The 15,627-nt window shown below is 42.7% G+C and overlaps 1 long non-coding RNA gene across 1 annotated transcript in view; it reads left to right on the plus strand.

Moving 5' to 3' along the window:
• The window catches only part of LOC108302769, a 16,505-nt gene extending 7,794 nt beyond the window's left edge, over positions 1–8,711 (plus strand). The window contains exon 3 of the long non-coding RNA XR_001824506.2: positions 8,622–8,711. This is a non-coding gene — a long non-coding RNA (uncharacterized LOC108302769). The remainder of the gene's footprint in view (positions 1–8,621) is intronic.
• The last annotated feature ends 6,916 nt before the right edge of the window (positions 8,712–15,627 follow it).

Genomic DNA, 15,627 nt, shown 5'->3' on the forward strand with positions numbered 1-15,627 from the left:
AAAAAAAAAAAAAAAGAAGAGTATGTGTTCCTTTGTAGCTTTCAAATTTTATATCATTTAATCAAAAATAAATAAATTTTTTGATTAAAAAATTCAAAAATAATAAAAGATAACCTCCTATATATTATAGAAAAAAGGGAAGAAATGTGTGAAGGTATCAAGGAATTGCCTTAAAAATACAAAGATTTCTAAATGCCAAAAGAAAATTTAAAAAATAGAGCAAAGAAAACACATCACCTGGGCAGAAACACAGCAAATAATTATTTACACAGTAAAATTTTAACACAAAATAAATGGTAATGGGCTTAATCTATGAAATTATTTCTAATTTGGCTACAAAACAAGACCAACTATATTCTGTATGTAAGAAAAAGGCTAAAAATAAAGGAATAGGGAAATGAAAACAAAAGAAAACGAGTGCTGTGGTCTTTTTTGGGGAGGATGAGAGGAACAGGGTCTCACTCTCTCACCCAGGCTGGAGTGCAATGATACAGTGATGGCTCACTGCAGCCTCAACCTCCCAGGCTCAAGTGATCCTCCTACCTCAGCCTCCCAAATAGCTGGGACTATAGGCAAGCACAACTATGTCTGGCTGCGATTAGTTTTTGTATTTTTTTGTAGAGGTGGGGTTTCACCACTATATTGCCCAGGCTGATCTCGAACTCCTGGGCTCAAGTGATCCACCTGCCTCGGCCTCTCAAGGTGCTGGGATTATAGGCGTGAGCCATTGTGCCTGGACTGTGCTATGGTCTTAAATATCAAAGTAGAACTTAAGCCAAAATGCATCAAATATGAAGAAGTACATGTTTTAAAGTAAAAGTCACAACTACCAACAACGAGCACATTTGGAAGGAAAAAGAACAGGAAATGCAAGGAGAAACAAGCACACTAACGACAGGATGCTTTAACGCGTCAGTCTTAGAAGACAGACCAAGGTGGCCCAAATGTGAGTGAGGACATAGACAGTCTAAACAACAAAATCAATAAGGCAAAGTTTATGGATATATATTTAACTTTATACCCCCATAATAGAATTCAAGTGCAAATAGAAAGATCACAAAAAAAGATCATGTATGATGTCACTAAAAAGCATAAATTTCATAACACACTCTATGACTACAATGCAATATAATTCAGAATTAATAACAAATCAGAAAATAAAAGCACACTTAACACCAGAATTTTTTAAAAACATGTTTCTATTAAACAACTCTTGAATGAGAGGGAAATTACGAAGAAAAATTACAGAATTTAAATAAGTAAATTATAATTTAAATACAGGTTGAGCATCCCTAATCCCAAAATTTTGAATTTGGGCCAGGCATGGTGGCTCCTGCCTGTAATCCTAGCACTTTGGGAGGCTGAGGTGGGAGGATCACCTGACGTCAGTAGTTTGAGTCCAGCTTGGCTAACATGGTGAAACCCCGTCTCTACTAAAAATAGAAAAATTAGCTGGGCATGATGGCAGATGCCTGTAACTCCAGCTACTTAGGAAGCTGAGGCAGGAGAATCGCTTGAACCTGGGAGGCAGAGGTTGCAGTGAGCCAAGATTGGGCCACTGCACTCTGGCCTGGGTGACAGAGCAAGACTCCATCTAAAAAAAATTAATTAATAAAATAAAATTTGAAATGCTCCAATATTCAAAACTTTTTGAGCATCAACATGAAGCCACTAGTTACCCTGAACATATTATTTTTTTTACTGTTTTGGGTTTTTTTTTAATTTATTTTTTTGACAGAGCCTTGCTCTGCTGCCCAGGCTGGAGTACAGTGGCACAATCTTGGCTCACTGCAACCTCTTCCTCTCGGGTCAAGCAATTCTCATGCCTCAGCCTCCTGAGTAGCTGGGATTACGGCCACACACCACCACACCAACCTCTGCCTCCTGGGTTGAAGTAATTCTGCCGCTGCCTCCCAAGTAGCTGGGATTACAGGCATCTGCCACCAAGCCCAGCTGATTTTTATGTGTCTGTGTATTTTTTTTTAGTAGAAACAGTTTCACCATGTTGGTAAGGCTGGTCTCAAACTTGTGACCTGAGGTGATCCTCCCACCTCAGCCTCCCAAAGTGCTGGGATTACAGGCATGAGCCACCATGCCTGGCCCAGACTAATTTATTTTTTATTTTTTGCAATTTTAGTAGAGACAGGTTTTTACTGTTTTGGCCAGGCTGGTCTCAAACTCAGGTGATGTGCCTGCCTCGGCCTCCCAAAGTACTGAGATTACAGGTATAAGCCACCACACCCAACCTCTTTTACTGTATTGATAGTACCTTATAGTTCCTACCTTTTTTTTTTTTTTTTTTTTAACTGTTTTTAGGTACTTATGTGTGAATAAGTATAAGAAAATGATTGCTACAGATAGCATATATATTCAGTGTCATTTACATTCAGAATGATGGTAATGCTGAACAGCCACAGGTGGTCCAATAAATGAATTTCATATTTAGACTTGGGTCCCATCACCACAATATCTCATTATTTATATCCAAATATTCTAAAATCCAAAAATATCCGAAATTTTAAACAATTTGGGTTCCAAGCATTTTGGTTAAGGGCTACTCAACCTGTACTACATATATGAACCTATAGGATGCATTTATTTGTTTGTTTGTTTGTTTTGAGAAGGAGTCTTGCTCTATCACCCAGCCTGGAGTGCAGTTTTACAAACTCGGTTCACTGCAACCTCTGCCTCTCAAGTTCAAGCGATTCTCCTGCCTCAGCCTCCAAAGCAGCTGGGATTACAGGAGTGTACCACAATGCCCAACTAATTTTTGTATTTTTAGTAGAGACAAGGTTACACCATGTTGGCCAGGCTGGCCTTGAACTCCTGACCTCAGGTAATTCACCGGGCTTGGCCTCCCAAAGTGCTGGGATTACAGGTGTGAGCCACCATGACAGGCTGTAGGATGCATTTAAAGTAGTCATTAGAAGAATATCAATAGCCTTAAACATTTATGTAAATAGAAGTAAAACAGGCCAGGCACCGTGGCTCACACCTGTAATCCCAGCACTTTGGAAGGCCAAGACAGGCTGATTGCTTGAGCCCAGGAGTTCAAGACCAGCCTGGGCAGCATAGTAAGACACCCATCTCTCTTTTGTTAAATTTTATTTTATTTGTTTTTTTGAGACAGAGTTTTCCTCTGTTGCCCAGGCTGGAGTGCAGTGGCATGATCTCAGCTCACTACAGCCTCTGCCTCCCAGGTTCAAGCGATTCTTCCATCTTAGCCTCCCGAGTAGCTGGGATTACAGGGGCACACCACCATGCTCAGCTAATTTTTGCATTTTTAGTAGAGATGAGGTTTCATCATGTTGGCCAGGCTGGTTTCAAATTCCTGGGCTCAAGCTATCCTCCTCCCTAGAGCTCCCAAAGTGCTGGGATTATAGGCATGAGCCACTGCACTCATATCTATATGATGAACATATCTAATGAAACCTCATAGAGATTTGTGTATCTGCAAAACAAGATATGATGAGGGAGAAATACCTGTTGAGAAGAAATTTATAAAGCCATAAGAGGGTTGGGCCAAGTGGCTCATGCCTGTAGTCCTAGAATTTTAGGAGGAGGGCAGATTGCTTGAGCTCAAGAGTTCAAGATCAGCCTGGGCAACATGGCGAAACCCCAGCTCTACAAAAAATACAACAAGATTTAGCTGGGCCTGGTGGTGTGCACCTGTAGCCCAGGAAGTTAAGGCTGCAGTGAGCCAAGATCATGCCACTACACTCCAGCCTGGGTGACAAAATAGGACCCTGTCCCAAAACAAAACAAAAAATATCAAAGACATTTTGCAAATCACAATGCACATGCATTTGGAAATGTTCATGAAATAGATAATTATACAGGAAATCACACTTCACCAGAATTTTCTAGTGATAGAAAACTTAAGCAGACCAATTTCTACAGGAGAAATAGAAATTGCGTCAGAAAGAAGCAGGCTCCGAATGTTCCACAAAGATATTCTAAGCAAATTTTTAAAGATCAGATAGTCACAATTCTACATAAATTGTTTCAGAAAATAGAAAATGAAGAAAAAAGTTTAATTTCTTTTTGTAAAGCCAGGATAACTGATACTTATTTCTGCTAAAAATAATACAAAAAACAGGCTGGGCACAATGGTTTAGGGCTGTAATTCGAGCAGCTTGGGAGGCTGAGGTGGGAGGATTGCTTGAGCCCAGGAGTTAAAGACCAGCCTGGGCAACATAATGAGACCCTATCTCTACAGAAAAATTAAAAATCAGCTGGGCTTGGTGGCATATGCCTGTAGTCCCAGCTATTCCAGAGGCTGAGATAAGAGGATCTCTTGAGCCTGGGAGGTTGAGGCTGCAGTAAGCCGTGATCATGCCACTGCTCTTCAGCCTGGGTGACAGAGCGAGACTTCATCTCCAAAAAAAAAAAAACCAAAAAAACCCCAAAAAACAATTACAGACTAATATCATGTATGATTGTCAAGGCTAAGAGACTGTAGTAGTCTTCTAGGACTGCCAAAACAAATAACCCTGACTGGGTAGTTTAAACAACAGAAATCTCACAGTTCTGGAGGATGGAAATCTGAGATCAAAGTGTTAGCAGGTTTGGTTTTCTTTACAGTCTCTCTTCTTGTCTTATAGATGGCTGCCTTCACCCCGTGTCCTCGTATGGTCTTCCTTAAGTGTATGTCTGTGCCCCAATCTCCTTTTCTTAGAAGAACACAGACATATTGGATTAGGGCCTATCACAGAGTACTCATTTTAACTTAATTACCTCTTTAAAGACTTTATCATCAGATAAGATTGCATTCTAAAGTATGTCAAAGTTAGGATGTCAACATATGAGTTTTAGGGGTATACAATTCAGCCCATGACAGGTACTAAACAAAATATTAAGGCGGGCATGGTGCCTCATGCCTGTAATCCCAGCACTTTGGGAGGCTGAAACGGTTGGATCACGAGGTCAGGAGTTCAAGACCAGCTTGACCAACATGGTGAAACCCTTTCTCTACTAAAAATACAAAAATTAGCCAGGCGTGGTGGCACCTACCTGTAATCCCAGCTACTCAGTAAGCTGAGGCAGGAGAATTACTTGAACCCAGGAGGCAGAGGTTGCAGTGAGCCAAGATTGCGCCACTGCACTCCAGCCTGGGCGACAGAGCGAGATTCCATCTCAAAAAAAACAAAACCAAAAATTAGAATTGGGTTCAGTGGTTCATATCTATAATCCCAGCACTTTGGGAGGCCAAGGTGGGAGTATTGCTTGAGGGCAGGAGTTCATTACCAGACTGGGAAGCATAGTGAGGCCTTTGTTTCTACAAAAACATTTTAAAACTTAGCCAGCATGGTGGTATGTACCTGTAGTTCCAGCACTGGGAAGGCTGAAGAGGGGAGGATTGCTTAAGCCTAGAAGGTTGAGGCTGCAGTGACCCATGATTATACCACTGTACTCTAGCCCAGGCAAGAGAGCAAAATCCTATTTCAAAAAAAAAATTAGTAAACAGACTCTAACACCTCATTAAGAAAATAATGCAGCATATCCAAATACCATTTGATCCTAGAATGTAAGGTTGGTTTGGTATTTGGAAATTCATGACTATCATATACTATATTAATAGATTTAAGAAAAAATATGATTATCTTCAGAGAATTTGGAAAATAATTGACAAAATTCAACACACTGCTGATTTTTGAAAATATGAAGAAAATAAAAATTGCTGTATACTTTTTTTTCTTTCTTTCTTTATGGAGATAGAGTCTCGCTGTGTTGCCCAGGCTGGAGTGCAGTAGCATGATCTTGGCTCACTGAAACCTCTGCCTCCTGGGTTTAAGTGATTCTTATGGCTCAGCCTTCCAAGTAGCTGGGACTACAGGCATGTACCACCATGCTTGGCTTTTTTTTTTTTTTTAATTGTGTTTTAGTAGAGATGGGTTTTCACCATGTTGTCCAAGCTGGTCTTGAACTCCTGAGCTCAGGCAATCTGCCCATCTCAGCCTCCTAAAATGCTAGGATTATAGGCATGAGCCACTGCACCCAGTCCGATGTATCCTTTCTTAATGTGATAAAACATATATGTTTTGGTTCTTTTTTTTTTTTTTGAGACAGAGTCTCACTCTGTCACCAGGCGCCAGGCTGGAGTACAGTGGCACAATCTTGGCTCACTGCAACCTCCGCCTTCTGGGTTCAAGCAATTCTTCTGCCTCAGCCTCCTAAGTAGCTGGGACTACAGGCGCATGCCACCACGCCCAGCTAATTTTTGTATTTTTAGTAGAGACAGGGTTTCACCATGTTGGCCAGGATGGTCTCAATCTCTTGACCTTGTGATCTGCCTGCCTTGGCCTCCCAAAGTGCTGGGATTACAGCTTGAGCCACCACGTGGTACCCGGCCTATTTTTTTTTCTTAAACAAGGTCTGGCTCTGTCACCCAGGCTGGAGTGCAAGTGGCACAATCTTGGCTCACTGCAACTTCCGCCTCCTGGGCTCAAGCCATCCTCACACCTCAGGCTCCCGAGTAGCTAGGACCACAAGCACATGCCACCATGCTCGGCTAATTTTTGTATTTTTTTTTTGTAGAGATGGGGTTTTACCATGTTGCTTAGGCTAGCCTTGAACTCCTAAGCTTAGGTGATACACCCACCTTGGTCTCTCTCCCAAAGTGCTGGCATTAAAGGCATGAGCCACTGCACCCAGCCTGTATGCCTTAGTTCTAAACTAGCATTTTAGAGAGAAATATTAGAGGCATTTTTATTAAAATTAGAAACAGGAAAGGGCACTCAGTGTCCATGAAGATGAGCCCATGTGTGGCGTCCATCTCTGGCAATATGGCCACTCCATTTTTGTGCTTATGTTTCCACTCCTGGGGTGGCTGATGACAAGGGCTGGCTAATGTCAACAGAGGGAGTCATTTTGTCTGTGCAGTCATCAGTGCGTCTTTGGAGTTGAAAGCTTTCTGCTGAGCACAGCATGTACTTCAGAGATCATTCCTTGTTTTACCCACTCCCATATGCCTACCCAAATGCCTTTTCCTCAGACCTCCATGTCCCTGGCTTTCCAGGTCCCTGACACAGTCAAGTCACTTGCTGCTGCCCATGAGTCCAGATATATTTTTATCTTGGGCTGCTTTTCTTTCTACACAACACACATACCCAGGTGCATGCTCAACATTTTGCCCATTGGGAAGGGTTCCTCTCTCCACTGTCTTTCACAGTCACCCCTGAGTGTGGCTACAGTGGTGCTGCCATCCATTTGTGGCTTGAACTTACTCACTGAGCCAACCCAAGATAAGTCAAGTTCACACATTTTCTTCCTGCTTCAAATGGTTGTATGAGACCCTCCCCTCTTTGCATATGGCCATTAGTGTAAGTTGAGGGAGAGATACTGGTGCAACCATGGTGGATGACCAAGGTCTGGCTACCTGCTCATGTGGTTTATCTGTACCCTCTTGTCCTGCTTGGGCTCGATCCAGTTGTACGATTTCCATTTTTTGATAGATTGTACCTGAGCTTGCTTGATCTTATGATTTGATGAGTTTGACAGAAGCCAGCAGTTCTGGATTCACAAGCACTTGCTACTTCATGGTCAAACATTCAGTCTCTTCCAGGGCCCAGTAACAGACAGGATACCCTTCTTCCAAGTCCCCTGAGCCTGCACTGTGATGCTCCCTCTGGAGCTTGGCATTAACTCCTTACTGAATCTCCTCCGCCATTGATACCTCCAGCATCTTTGGGCCTGCTGGACCGTATGGTCCAAAGCAGGGCTTCTTTGCCTGCAGCCTGGGCCTCCTGCAGAGCTTTTTCCTGCTCTAGGCCACATTCAAAGAAGGTACTATTCTGTGTCACTTGGCATGTGGACTGGAAAAGCAGTCCTGAGTGTGGAACTGTTGCCTCCAGGATCCAGTGGGGCTTCTTTGTGGTGAGGGATGTAAGAAGTAGCAATTTGTCTTTCACTTTGTAGGAATATCCCCGTATGCCCCTGACCACCATACCCCAAATGTCATATTGATGGGGCAAGCCCCTAAATCTTTCTATGGTTTATCTCTCCCCTTCCAAAGAGGGTCTTACAGAGGCCTTACATCACGCCGCTGGCATGTTTGCCATGGGATCACCATGATGTCATCATTTTAATATACCAATGTTTTGAAGGATGTAAAAAACTCTGCTGCAATCTCTTTTTTTTTTTTTTTTGAGATGGAGTCTTGCTCTGTGGCCTAGGCTGGAGTGCAGTGGTGTGATCTCAGCTCACTGCAACTTCCACCTTTTGGGTTCAAGCGATTCTCCTACCTCAGCCTCCCAAGTAGCTGGGACTACAGGCACATGCCACCATGCCCAGCTAATTTTTTTGTATTTTTAGTAGAGATGGGGTTTCACCATGTTAGCCAGGATGGTCTCAATCTCCTGACCTGCCTCGGTCTCCCAAAGTGCTGGGATTACAGGCGTGAGCCACCAAGCCTGGCTACAATCTAAGTGTAGACACTGCTATTGGAGAGCACTTATTAGAGGATGAATTATGTCCCCTGCAGAAGCTCATATGTCAAAGTCATACTTCCTAGTACTTTAGAATGTGACTGTATTTGTAAAGGGCCTTTAATGAGGCAATTAATGTTAAATGAGGCCATAGGGTGGGCCCTAATCTAATGTAACTGGTGTTCTTATGAAAAGAAATTAGGACACAGATGCACATAGTAGGAAGCCCATGTGAAGACACAGGGAGAAGATGGTCATCTGCAAGCCCAGGAGAGAGGCCTCAGGAGAAACCACTCCTGCTGACACCTGGATCTCGGACTTCCAGCCTCTAGAACTCTGAGAGAATAAATTTCTGTTAAGTCCCCCAGTCTGTAGTATTTTGTTATGGCAGCCATAGACTAATACAGCACTGATTGATTACAAGCATCAAGGAGCAGAAAAAACATCTTCTATCAGTGGATTACTTAAGAGAGAGCATTTAAAATCACGAAGTTAAGAAAGTATTGATACTATGCATTGCTCTTTATATATTTTTTGTTCGTATTTTGAGATAGGGTCTCGCTCTTTCCCCCAGGCTGTAGTGCAGTGGTGCTACCATAGCTCACTGCAGCCTTGACCTCCCGGGTTCAAGTGATCTGCCTGCCTATAGGTGCTTGCCACCATGCCTGGCTAATTTTTAAAAAAACTTTTTGTAGAGATGAAGTCCCCCTTTGTTGTCTAGGCTCTGATACTGTGTTTTGGAATAGAGAAAAAACTATGTCTATCAGCTCTTTGCTTGTAGTTGTGTTTATAACTAGAGACTTTGATTGTAGCTGAAGTAGGCTTTAGACAGGATTGCCTAAACTTTCCAATTCACATGTGAAAATGGAAGCCCGGAGAAGTGACTTTTCCTGGAGTGATGCTATTAATGGTAATTTATTGAATGCTTTTCATAAGCTAACCCATCAAATATCTAATATTTATTTATTCTTTTATGAGACAGGATCTCGCTCTGTCAACCATGGTGGAGGGTCTCGCTCTTTCACTCAGGCTGGAGTGCAGTGGTGTGATCACAGCTGACTGCAGCCTTGAGCTCCTGGGTTCAAGTAATCATCTGCCTCAGCCTCCTAAGTAGCTGGGACTACAGGTATGCACAACCACACCCTATTATGACCCAGGCGTGACCCCCATCATCCAGGCATGACGCTGTCATTTTTTTTAGAGACAAGGTCTTGCTATGTTGCCCAGGCTGGTCTTGAACTCCTGGCCTCAAGTGGTCCTCCCACCTTGACCTCCCAAGTGCTGGGATTATAGATGTGAGCCACTGAATCTGGCACTACTTTTTATCATATCATCAGCCTGACAATCTGCATTTTACAGGTGAGGAAAGAGAGGACAGAAATCATGCGTGGTTTGCTCAAGTAGGTAGTGGTCCCGGGATATAGATGGGTCTGACTCCAGACATGTGCTGTCAGCCACAGTGCTGCCTCAAGCTGCTCTGCAGTGAGGAGCTTGCTTTTCCCACCCCACCCTCCTGCCTTTTCAGGCACTTTGAGTTGGGGGGCTTATAGTTTAGTAAATGGATTCCTTGAGGCCCCAGAACATTCAAATACCTGAAAAGATTGGCTACCTCCTCACTGATTGAGTCAGGGTCATAAAGAGGCAGAAAAACATGGCAACTTTCTCCACTATACGACGTTGTGATCTTAAAGCACTATAAGAGTGAGTAAGAAAAATATCTGGCCATGCTGATGTTATGGCTTTGTTTGGGGCCATTATCATCTGATCAGGTAACATATAACCTGACAAAAATGAGAGTTAAGTTTCAGACTAAGTGATGAAATTTGCCATAAAACTTGATTTTGAGCAATGTTTTAAAAAAATTGAATTTAAGGCCGGGCATGGTGGCTCATGTCTGTAATCCCAGCACTCTGGGAGGCCAAGGCGGGCAGATCACTTTAGGTCAGGAGTTCGAGACCAGGCTGACCAACATGGAAAAACCCCGTCTTTACTAAAAATGCAAAATTGGCCTGGCATGGATGCCTGTAATCTCAGCTACTTGGGAGGCTGAGGCAGGAGAATCGCTTGAACCTGGGAGGTGGAGGTTGCAGTGAGTTGAGATTGCGCCATTGCACTCCAGCCTGGGCAACAAGAGCAAAACTCTGTCTCAGGAAAAAAAAGAAAAGAAATTGAGTTTAAGAAAGAAAATTTGTTTATCCTTACTAGTCTGGATCCACGGCATTAATGTTAATGGGGATTTCTTAAACTATGGGCATATTTATCATGAAATACCAAAACCAAAACAATTTATCAGGCAGGCTTAGCTAACATTTCAACTTAACAGCTGTCTGAGTGCTATCATGTGCAAGTCAGCCTCTGTGTTAACTGAAAAATGGAGGCACCAACTGAACAAATCTGGTTGTGTAAAATGTTTACTCTCCATCAAATAGGCCTCATAACTTCTTCCTGAAGTGGATGCCATCTTTGAACAGTTAGAGGGCTTAGCTGAGGTAGTGCTAAGTGTAACGACATTTAATATTTGCTCATGGTTTCTGAACCACACTTAAACACTTTCCTCTTTGAATTTGCAGACCACTGCATCTAGAGGTAGGATAGTTATGCTCCACCACCCAAACTGATTGCCAGTTTCTCTGCCAGGAGTACTTTGGATATTCTTCATTAAAAGGCTAGATCCATGGTATTACTGTCCAAAGGAATTTCTTATTTATTGAACTATTGCACACACAAGCAAGAGAATCTAGAGCAAACATTGCTGACATTCAACCTATTAGTAAACCTTTTAATCCAATGATGTTGAGTCCCTACTGTGAACAGGGCATCTATTAACTGAAAAATGGAGTTCTCAGATGAATATCATCTTTACCTAACTTATCAATGAATCTCTAGTATCTAGCACAATGCCTGGCACACAATATGTATTTTTACAAGTGACAGCTTTTATTATTCCCTGATTTCTTTTTTTTTTTTTTTTTGAGACACAGTCTCACTTTGTCACCTACAATGGAGTGCAGTGGTGTGATCTCAGCTCACTGCAACCTTCGACTCCTGGGTTCAAGCCATTCTTCTGCCTCAGCCTCCCAAGCAGCTGAGATTACAGGCATGTGCCACCACGCCCAGATAATGTTTGTATTTTTTTAGTGGAGGCGGGGTTTTGCCATGTTGGCTAGGCTGATCTCGAACACTTGACCTCAGGTGATCTGCCCACCTTGGCCTCCCAAAGTCTTAGGATTACAAGACATGAGCCACCATGCCCAGCCCCTGATTTTTTTTTTTTTTCTTGAGTCTACTTCCACCCTCCCTCCCTCTGACAATGTCCCAGAGCCCAACGGTCTATTAGCATTTTACCATAGCTTTGTTTTGGCTTAACATTGATTGTAACTTAAGAGCAAATCTGCTAGGAAATGAAAAGAAGTGTCTGGCAGAGAAGAAGAGAAATTGTGTTTCCTCCTTATCAAAAGGTTCACCTTTTCTATTTCACCTTCATCATTCACAAGAAGGTGAAAGGATGCCAGGAGTGGGAGGATCTACAGGACTTTTGAAAAGAAATATACTGACCTTTGGCTGTGAAAACTGTCATAAGAACAGACAGCCCTGGGAGAATAAGTCAGAAAATAGAGAAAAGGGGAAGGGAAAATAACTCCTGGCCTGCCTCCAATTCATTTAAATATTGCTCAGAGCTCAGCAGAGTGGGATGAGAGACACTGATGAGAGGCTGCGCTGCAGTTAATGAGACAATCTCAGGTGTCCTTATAATGGCACTGTTCTGGATCATGGCTTGGATGAGCACTTCACATAAATGCAAGGCCATTTCAGGACTCCCCAGCTGCAGTCAGCAGGCCCTGTGTGTGCTTTGGCGTCTGCAGCTGGAGGGAAGCCTGCACAGTTCCCTTCTGTCCTCTCGTTGTTCACAGGACAGCCATTCATAGGACCTATGGTGCACTCTGTGCTAGGGCAGAACGCCAGGGAAGAGCTGCCTGTCTTCAGCACCCTTGCTGGGAACCACACGCCAAAACCTGACCCTGCCATTCTCTGAGCTTCAGGAGGCAGGACCCTATCCTTAACAGAGTCTCAAGTCAGATACTAAGCAATGATCACGATTTGGGAACTCAGCAAGAAAAGACAAGACATACAGCTTGAAAGCAATGTGGGAAATGACTGAGAAAGAGAGGAAGATAAGGAATAAAGAGGGTTCTCCAAAGAGTGAGCTGAACTTTGGTTGTGACAGGTTCTCAATAGTACCAAAATCTATGAATATTTTTTTTTGAGGATTCAAAAAGGTTTATAATTAAAGAAAAATGTTTCTTTTTTTTTTTAAAGAAGGGTTTTCACCATGTTGGTCAGGCTGGTCTTGAACTCCTGACCTCAGGTGATCTGCCCGCCTTGGCCTCCAAAGTGCTTGGATTACAGGTGCGAGCCACTGTGCCCAGCCAGAAAAAATGTTTCTAATTAAGAAGACTGGCCGGGCGCGGTGGCTCAAGCCTGTAATCCCAGCACTTTGGGAGGCCGAGGCGGGTGGATCATGAGGTCAAGAGATCGAGACCATCCTGGTCAACATGGTGAAACCCCATCTCTATTAAAAATACAAAAAATTAGCTGGGCATGGTGGTGCGTGCCTGTAATCCCAGCTACTCAGGAGGCTGAGGCAGGAGAATTGCCTGAACCCAGGAGGCGGAGGTTGCGGTGAGCCGAGATGGCGCCATTGCACTCCAGCCTGGGTAACATGAGTGAAACTCCGTCTCAAAAAAAAAAAAAAAAAAAAAGAAGACAGTTTTCTATTCTTTGCAAGACAGGTTTTTTTTTTTTTTTTTTTGACTTCTGTGTTGTGCCTTTATATAAGTAGCCCTTAACAAAGGTAGTGATTGAAGTAGTATAGTACTACGTGTATAGCACACTGTGTTTCTAAGCATTTACTTATAGCTTGATATCTCCCCAAGTTGCTTTAGTCTTCTTAGCTTTGCAGAAATTGTAGTATCTTATCCCTCGTTATACTAACCTATATTTTATTCTTTTTTTTTTTTTTTTTTGAGATGGAGTTTCGCTCTTGTAGCCCAGGCTGGAGTGCAATGGTGTAATCTCGGCTCACTGCAACCTCTGCCTCCCAGGTTCAAGCTATGATTCTAATGCCTCAGCCTCCTGAATAGCTGAGATTACAGGTGCCTGCCACCATGCCCAGCTAATTTTTGTATTTTTAGTAGAGATGGCGTTTCACCATGTTGACCAGGCTGGTCTTGAAATCCTGACCTCAGACCATCCACCTGCCTCAGCCTCCCAAAGTGCTGGGATTAGAGGCATGAGCCACCATGCCCGGCCTATTCTTCTTTTTTAAATCTAAATTGTATTTTTAGAGACAGTGTCTCACTCTGTTGCACAAGCTGGAATGCAGTGGCACAATCATGGCTTACTGCAGCCTTGAACTTCTGGGCTCAAATGCTACTCCCACCTCTGCCTCCTGAGTAGCTGGGACTACAGGCAAATGCCACCATGCCTGGCTAATTTTTAATTTTTAATCTTTAATTTTCTTTTTTGGAGAGACAGGATTTCACTATGTTCCCCAGGCTGGTCTCGAACTCATGGCCTTAAGCAATCCTTCCAGCTCAGCCTCCCAAAGAGCTGGGATTACAGGCATCAGCCACCTCACCTGGCCTGGTTTTATTCTGGGAGGCAAAAGTATTTTACTAACATAAATTTATGAGCCATCAGAACAATTTGTGAGTTAATTCAGATTCAAACTTTGTTTTATAGATAGTCACAAACTTTGAAACATTGATAAATCCAGTAATATTAGCTTAATCAAGAAAGAGCATTTTATGGCACGGGGTAGGTAGGCATTTAAAAACTGCCTTTCAAAAAAACTCTGGGCACACTTTAGAAGCGTAAGTCTCATTTTAAAAAAATATCAAAAGAAACAAGAATAATTCAAAACACAAAAGCTGGTGCATTGAGTTAATATTTGTGACCCTCTTCCAATAAATTCATCCTTAAAAGTCCTCTAGGTAGTTGAGTTGAAGTCTCCCAAAGTCAAAAGGAACTCAGACTGCAGTTTTGTTTCATGAATGAATAGCTATCTTTTGCCATACATTCATTTTCTCACTCATTCAATAAGCATGATTGAATTATTGCCAATTATAGGCTGTTGCATCTTTCTTTTTCCATTTTGGGGAGTAATGACTTTATTGAGATCAAATCCACATACCATACAATTCCTTTTCTTTCTTTTTTTTTTTTTTTTGAGATGGGGTTTCACCGTGTTAGCCAGGATGGTCTTGATTTCCTGACCTTGTGATTTGCCCACCTCGGCCTCCCGAAGTGCTGGGATTACAAAGTGCAGTGGCATGAGCCACTGCACCCAGCCCCTTTTCTTAAAATGTACAACTCAGCTGGGTGCGGTGGCTCACGCCTGTAGTCCCAGCACTTTGGGAGGCCGAGGCAGGTGGATTACTTAAGGTCAGGAGTTCAAGACCAGCCTGACCAACATGCGAAACCCTGTCTCTACTAAAAATACAAAAATTAGCTGGGCGTGTTGGCACATGCTTGTAATCCCAGCTACTAGGGAGGCTGACGCAGGAGAATCACTGAATCCAGGAGCCGAAGATTGTAGTGAGCCGAGATCGTGCCACTGCATTCCAGCCTGGATGACAGAGAGAGACTCCATCTCAAAAAAAAAAAAAGTACAATTCAGTGGTTTTAAATATATTCAGTATTGCACAAATATCACCAAAATCAATTTTCATTACCTCAAATGACCATCTGATTTTTAACGTTTTCTCAAGGCAAAATTGTTGGCTTTCCCATATTTTTAGTAAGAGATTAGACTTTTCACTTACTATTTCTGAGTTACATTATGGCGCCACTTGACTGTTAAAGTTTAACCCTCTTAAGGTCGGGCGTGGTGGCTCATGCCTGTAATCCCAGCACTTTGAGAGGCCGAGGTGGGTGGATCACCTGAGATCAGGAGTTCGAAACCACCCTGACCAGCAAGGTGAAACTCCATCTCTAAAAAAAAAAAAAGCTTAACCCTCTTAAATGCTACTTCAAATATTTTCTTCCCTCAGACTTGAATTTATTTTTTTTTTTTTTTTTTTTTTTTTTTTTTTTTATTTTTATTTATTTTTTTTTGAGACGGAGTTTCACTCATGTTACCCAGGCTGGAGTGCAATGGCGCGATCTCGGCTCACCGCAACCTCCGCCTCCTGGGTTCAGG

The sequence above is a fragment of the Cebus imitator genome, unplaced genomic scaffold (genome assembly GCF_001604975.1).
Source record: "Cebus imitator isolate Cc_AM_T3 unplaced genomic scaffold, Cebus_imitator-1.0 Scaffold42, whole genome shotgun sequence".
NCBI classification, from domain to species: domain Eukaryota; kingdom Metazoa; phylum Chordata; class Mammalia; order Primates; family Cebidae; genus Cebus; species Cebus imitator.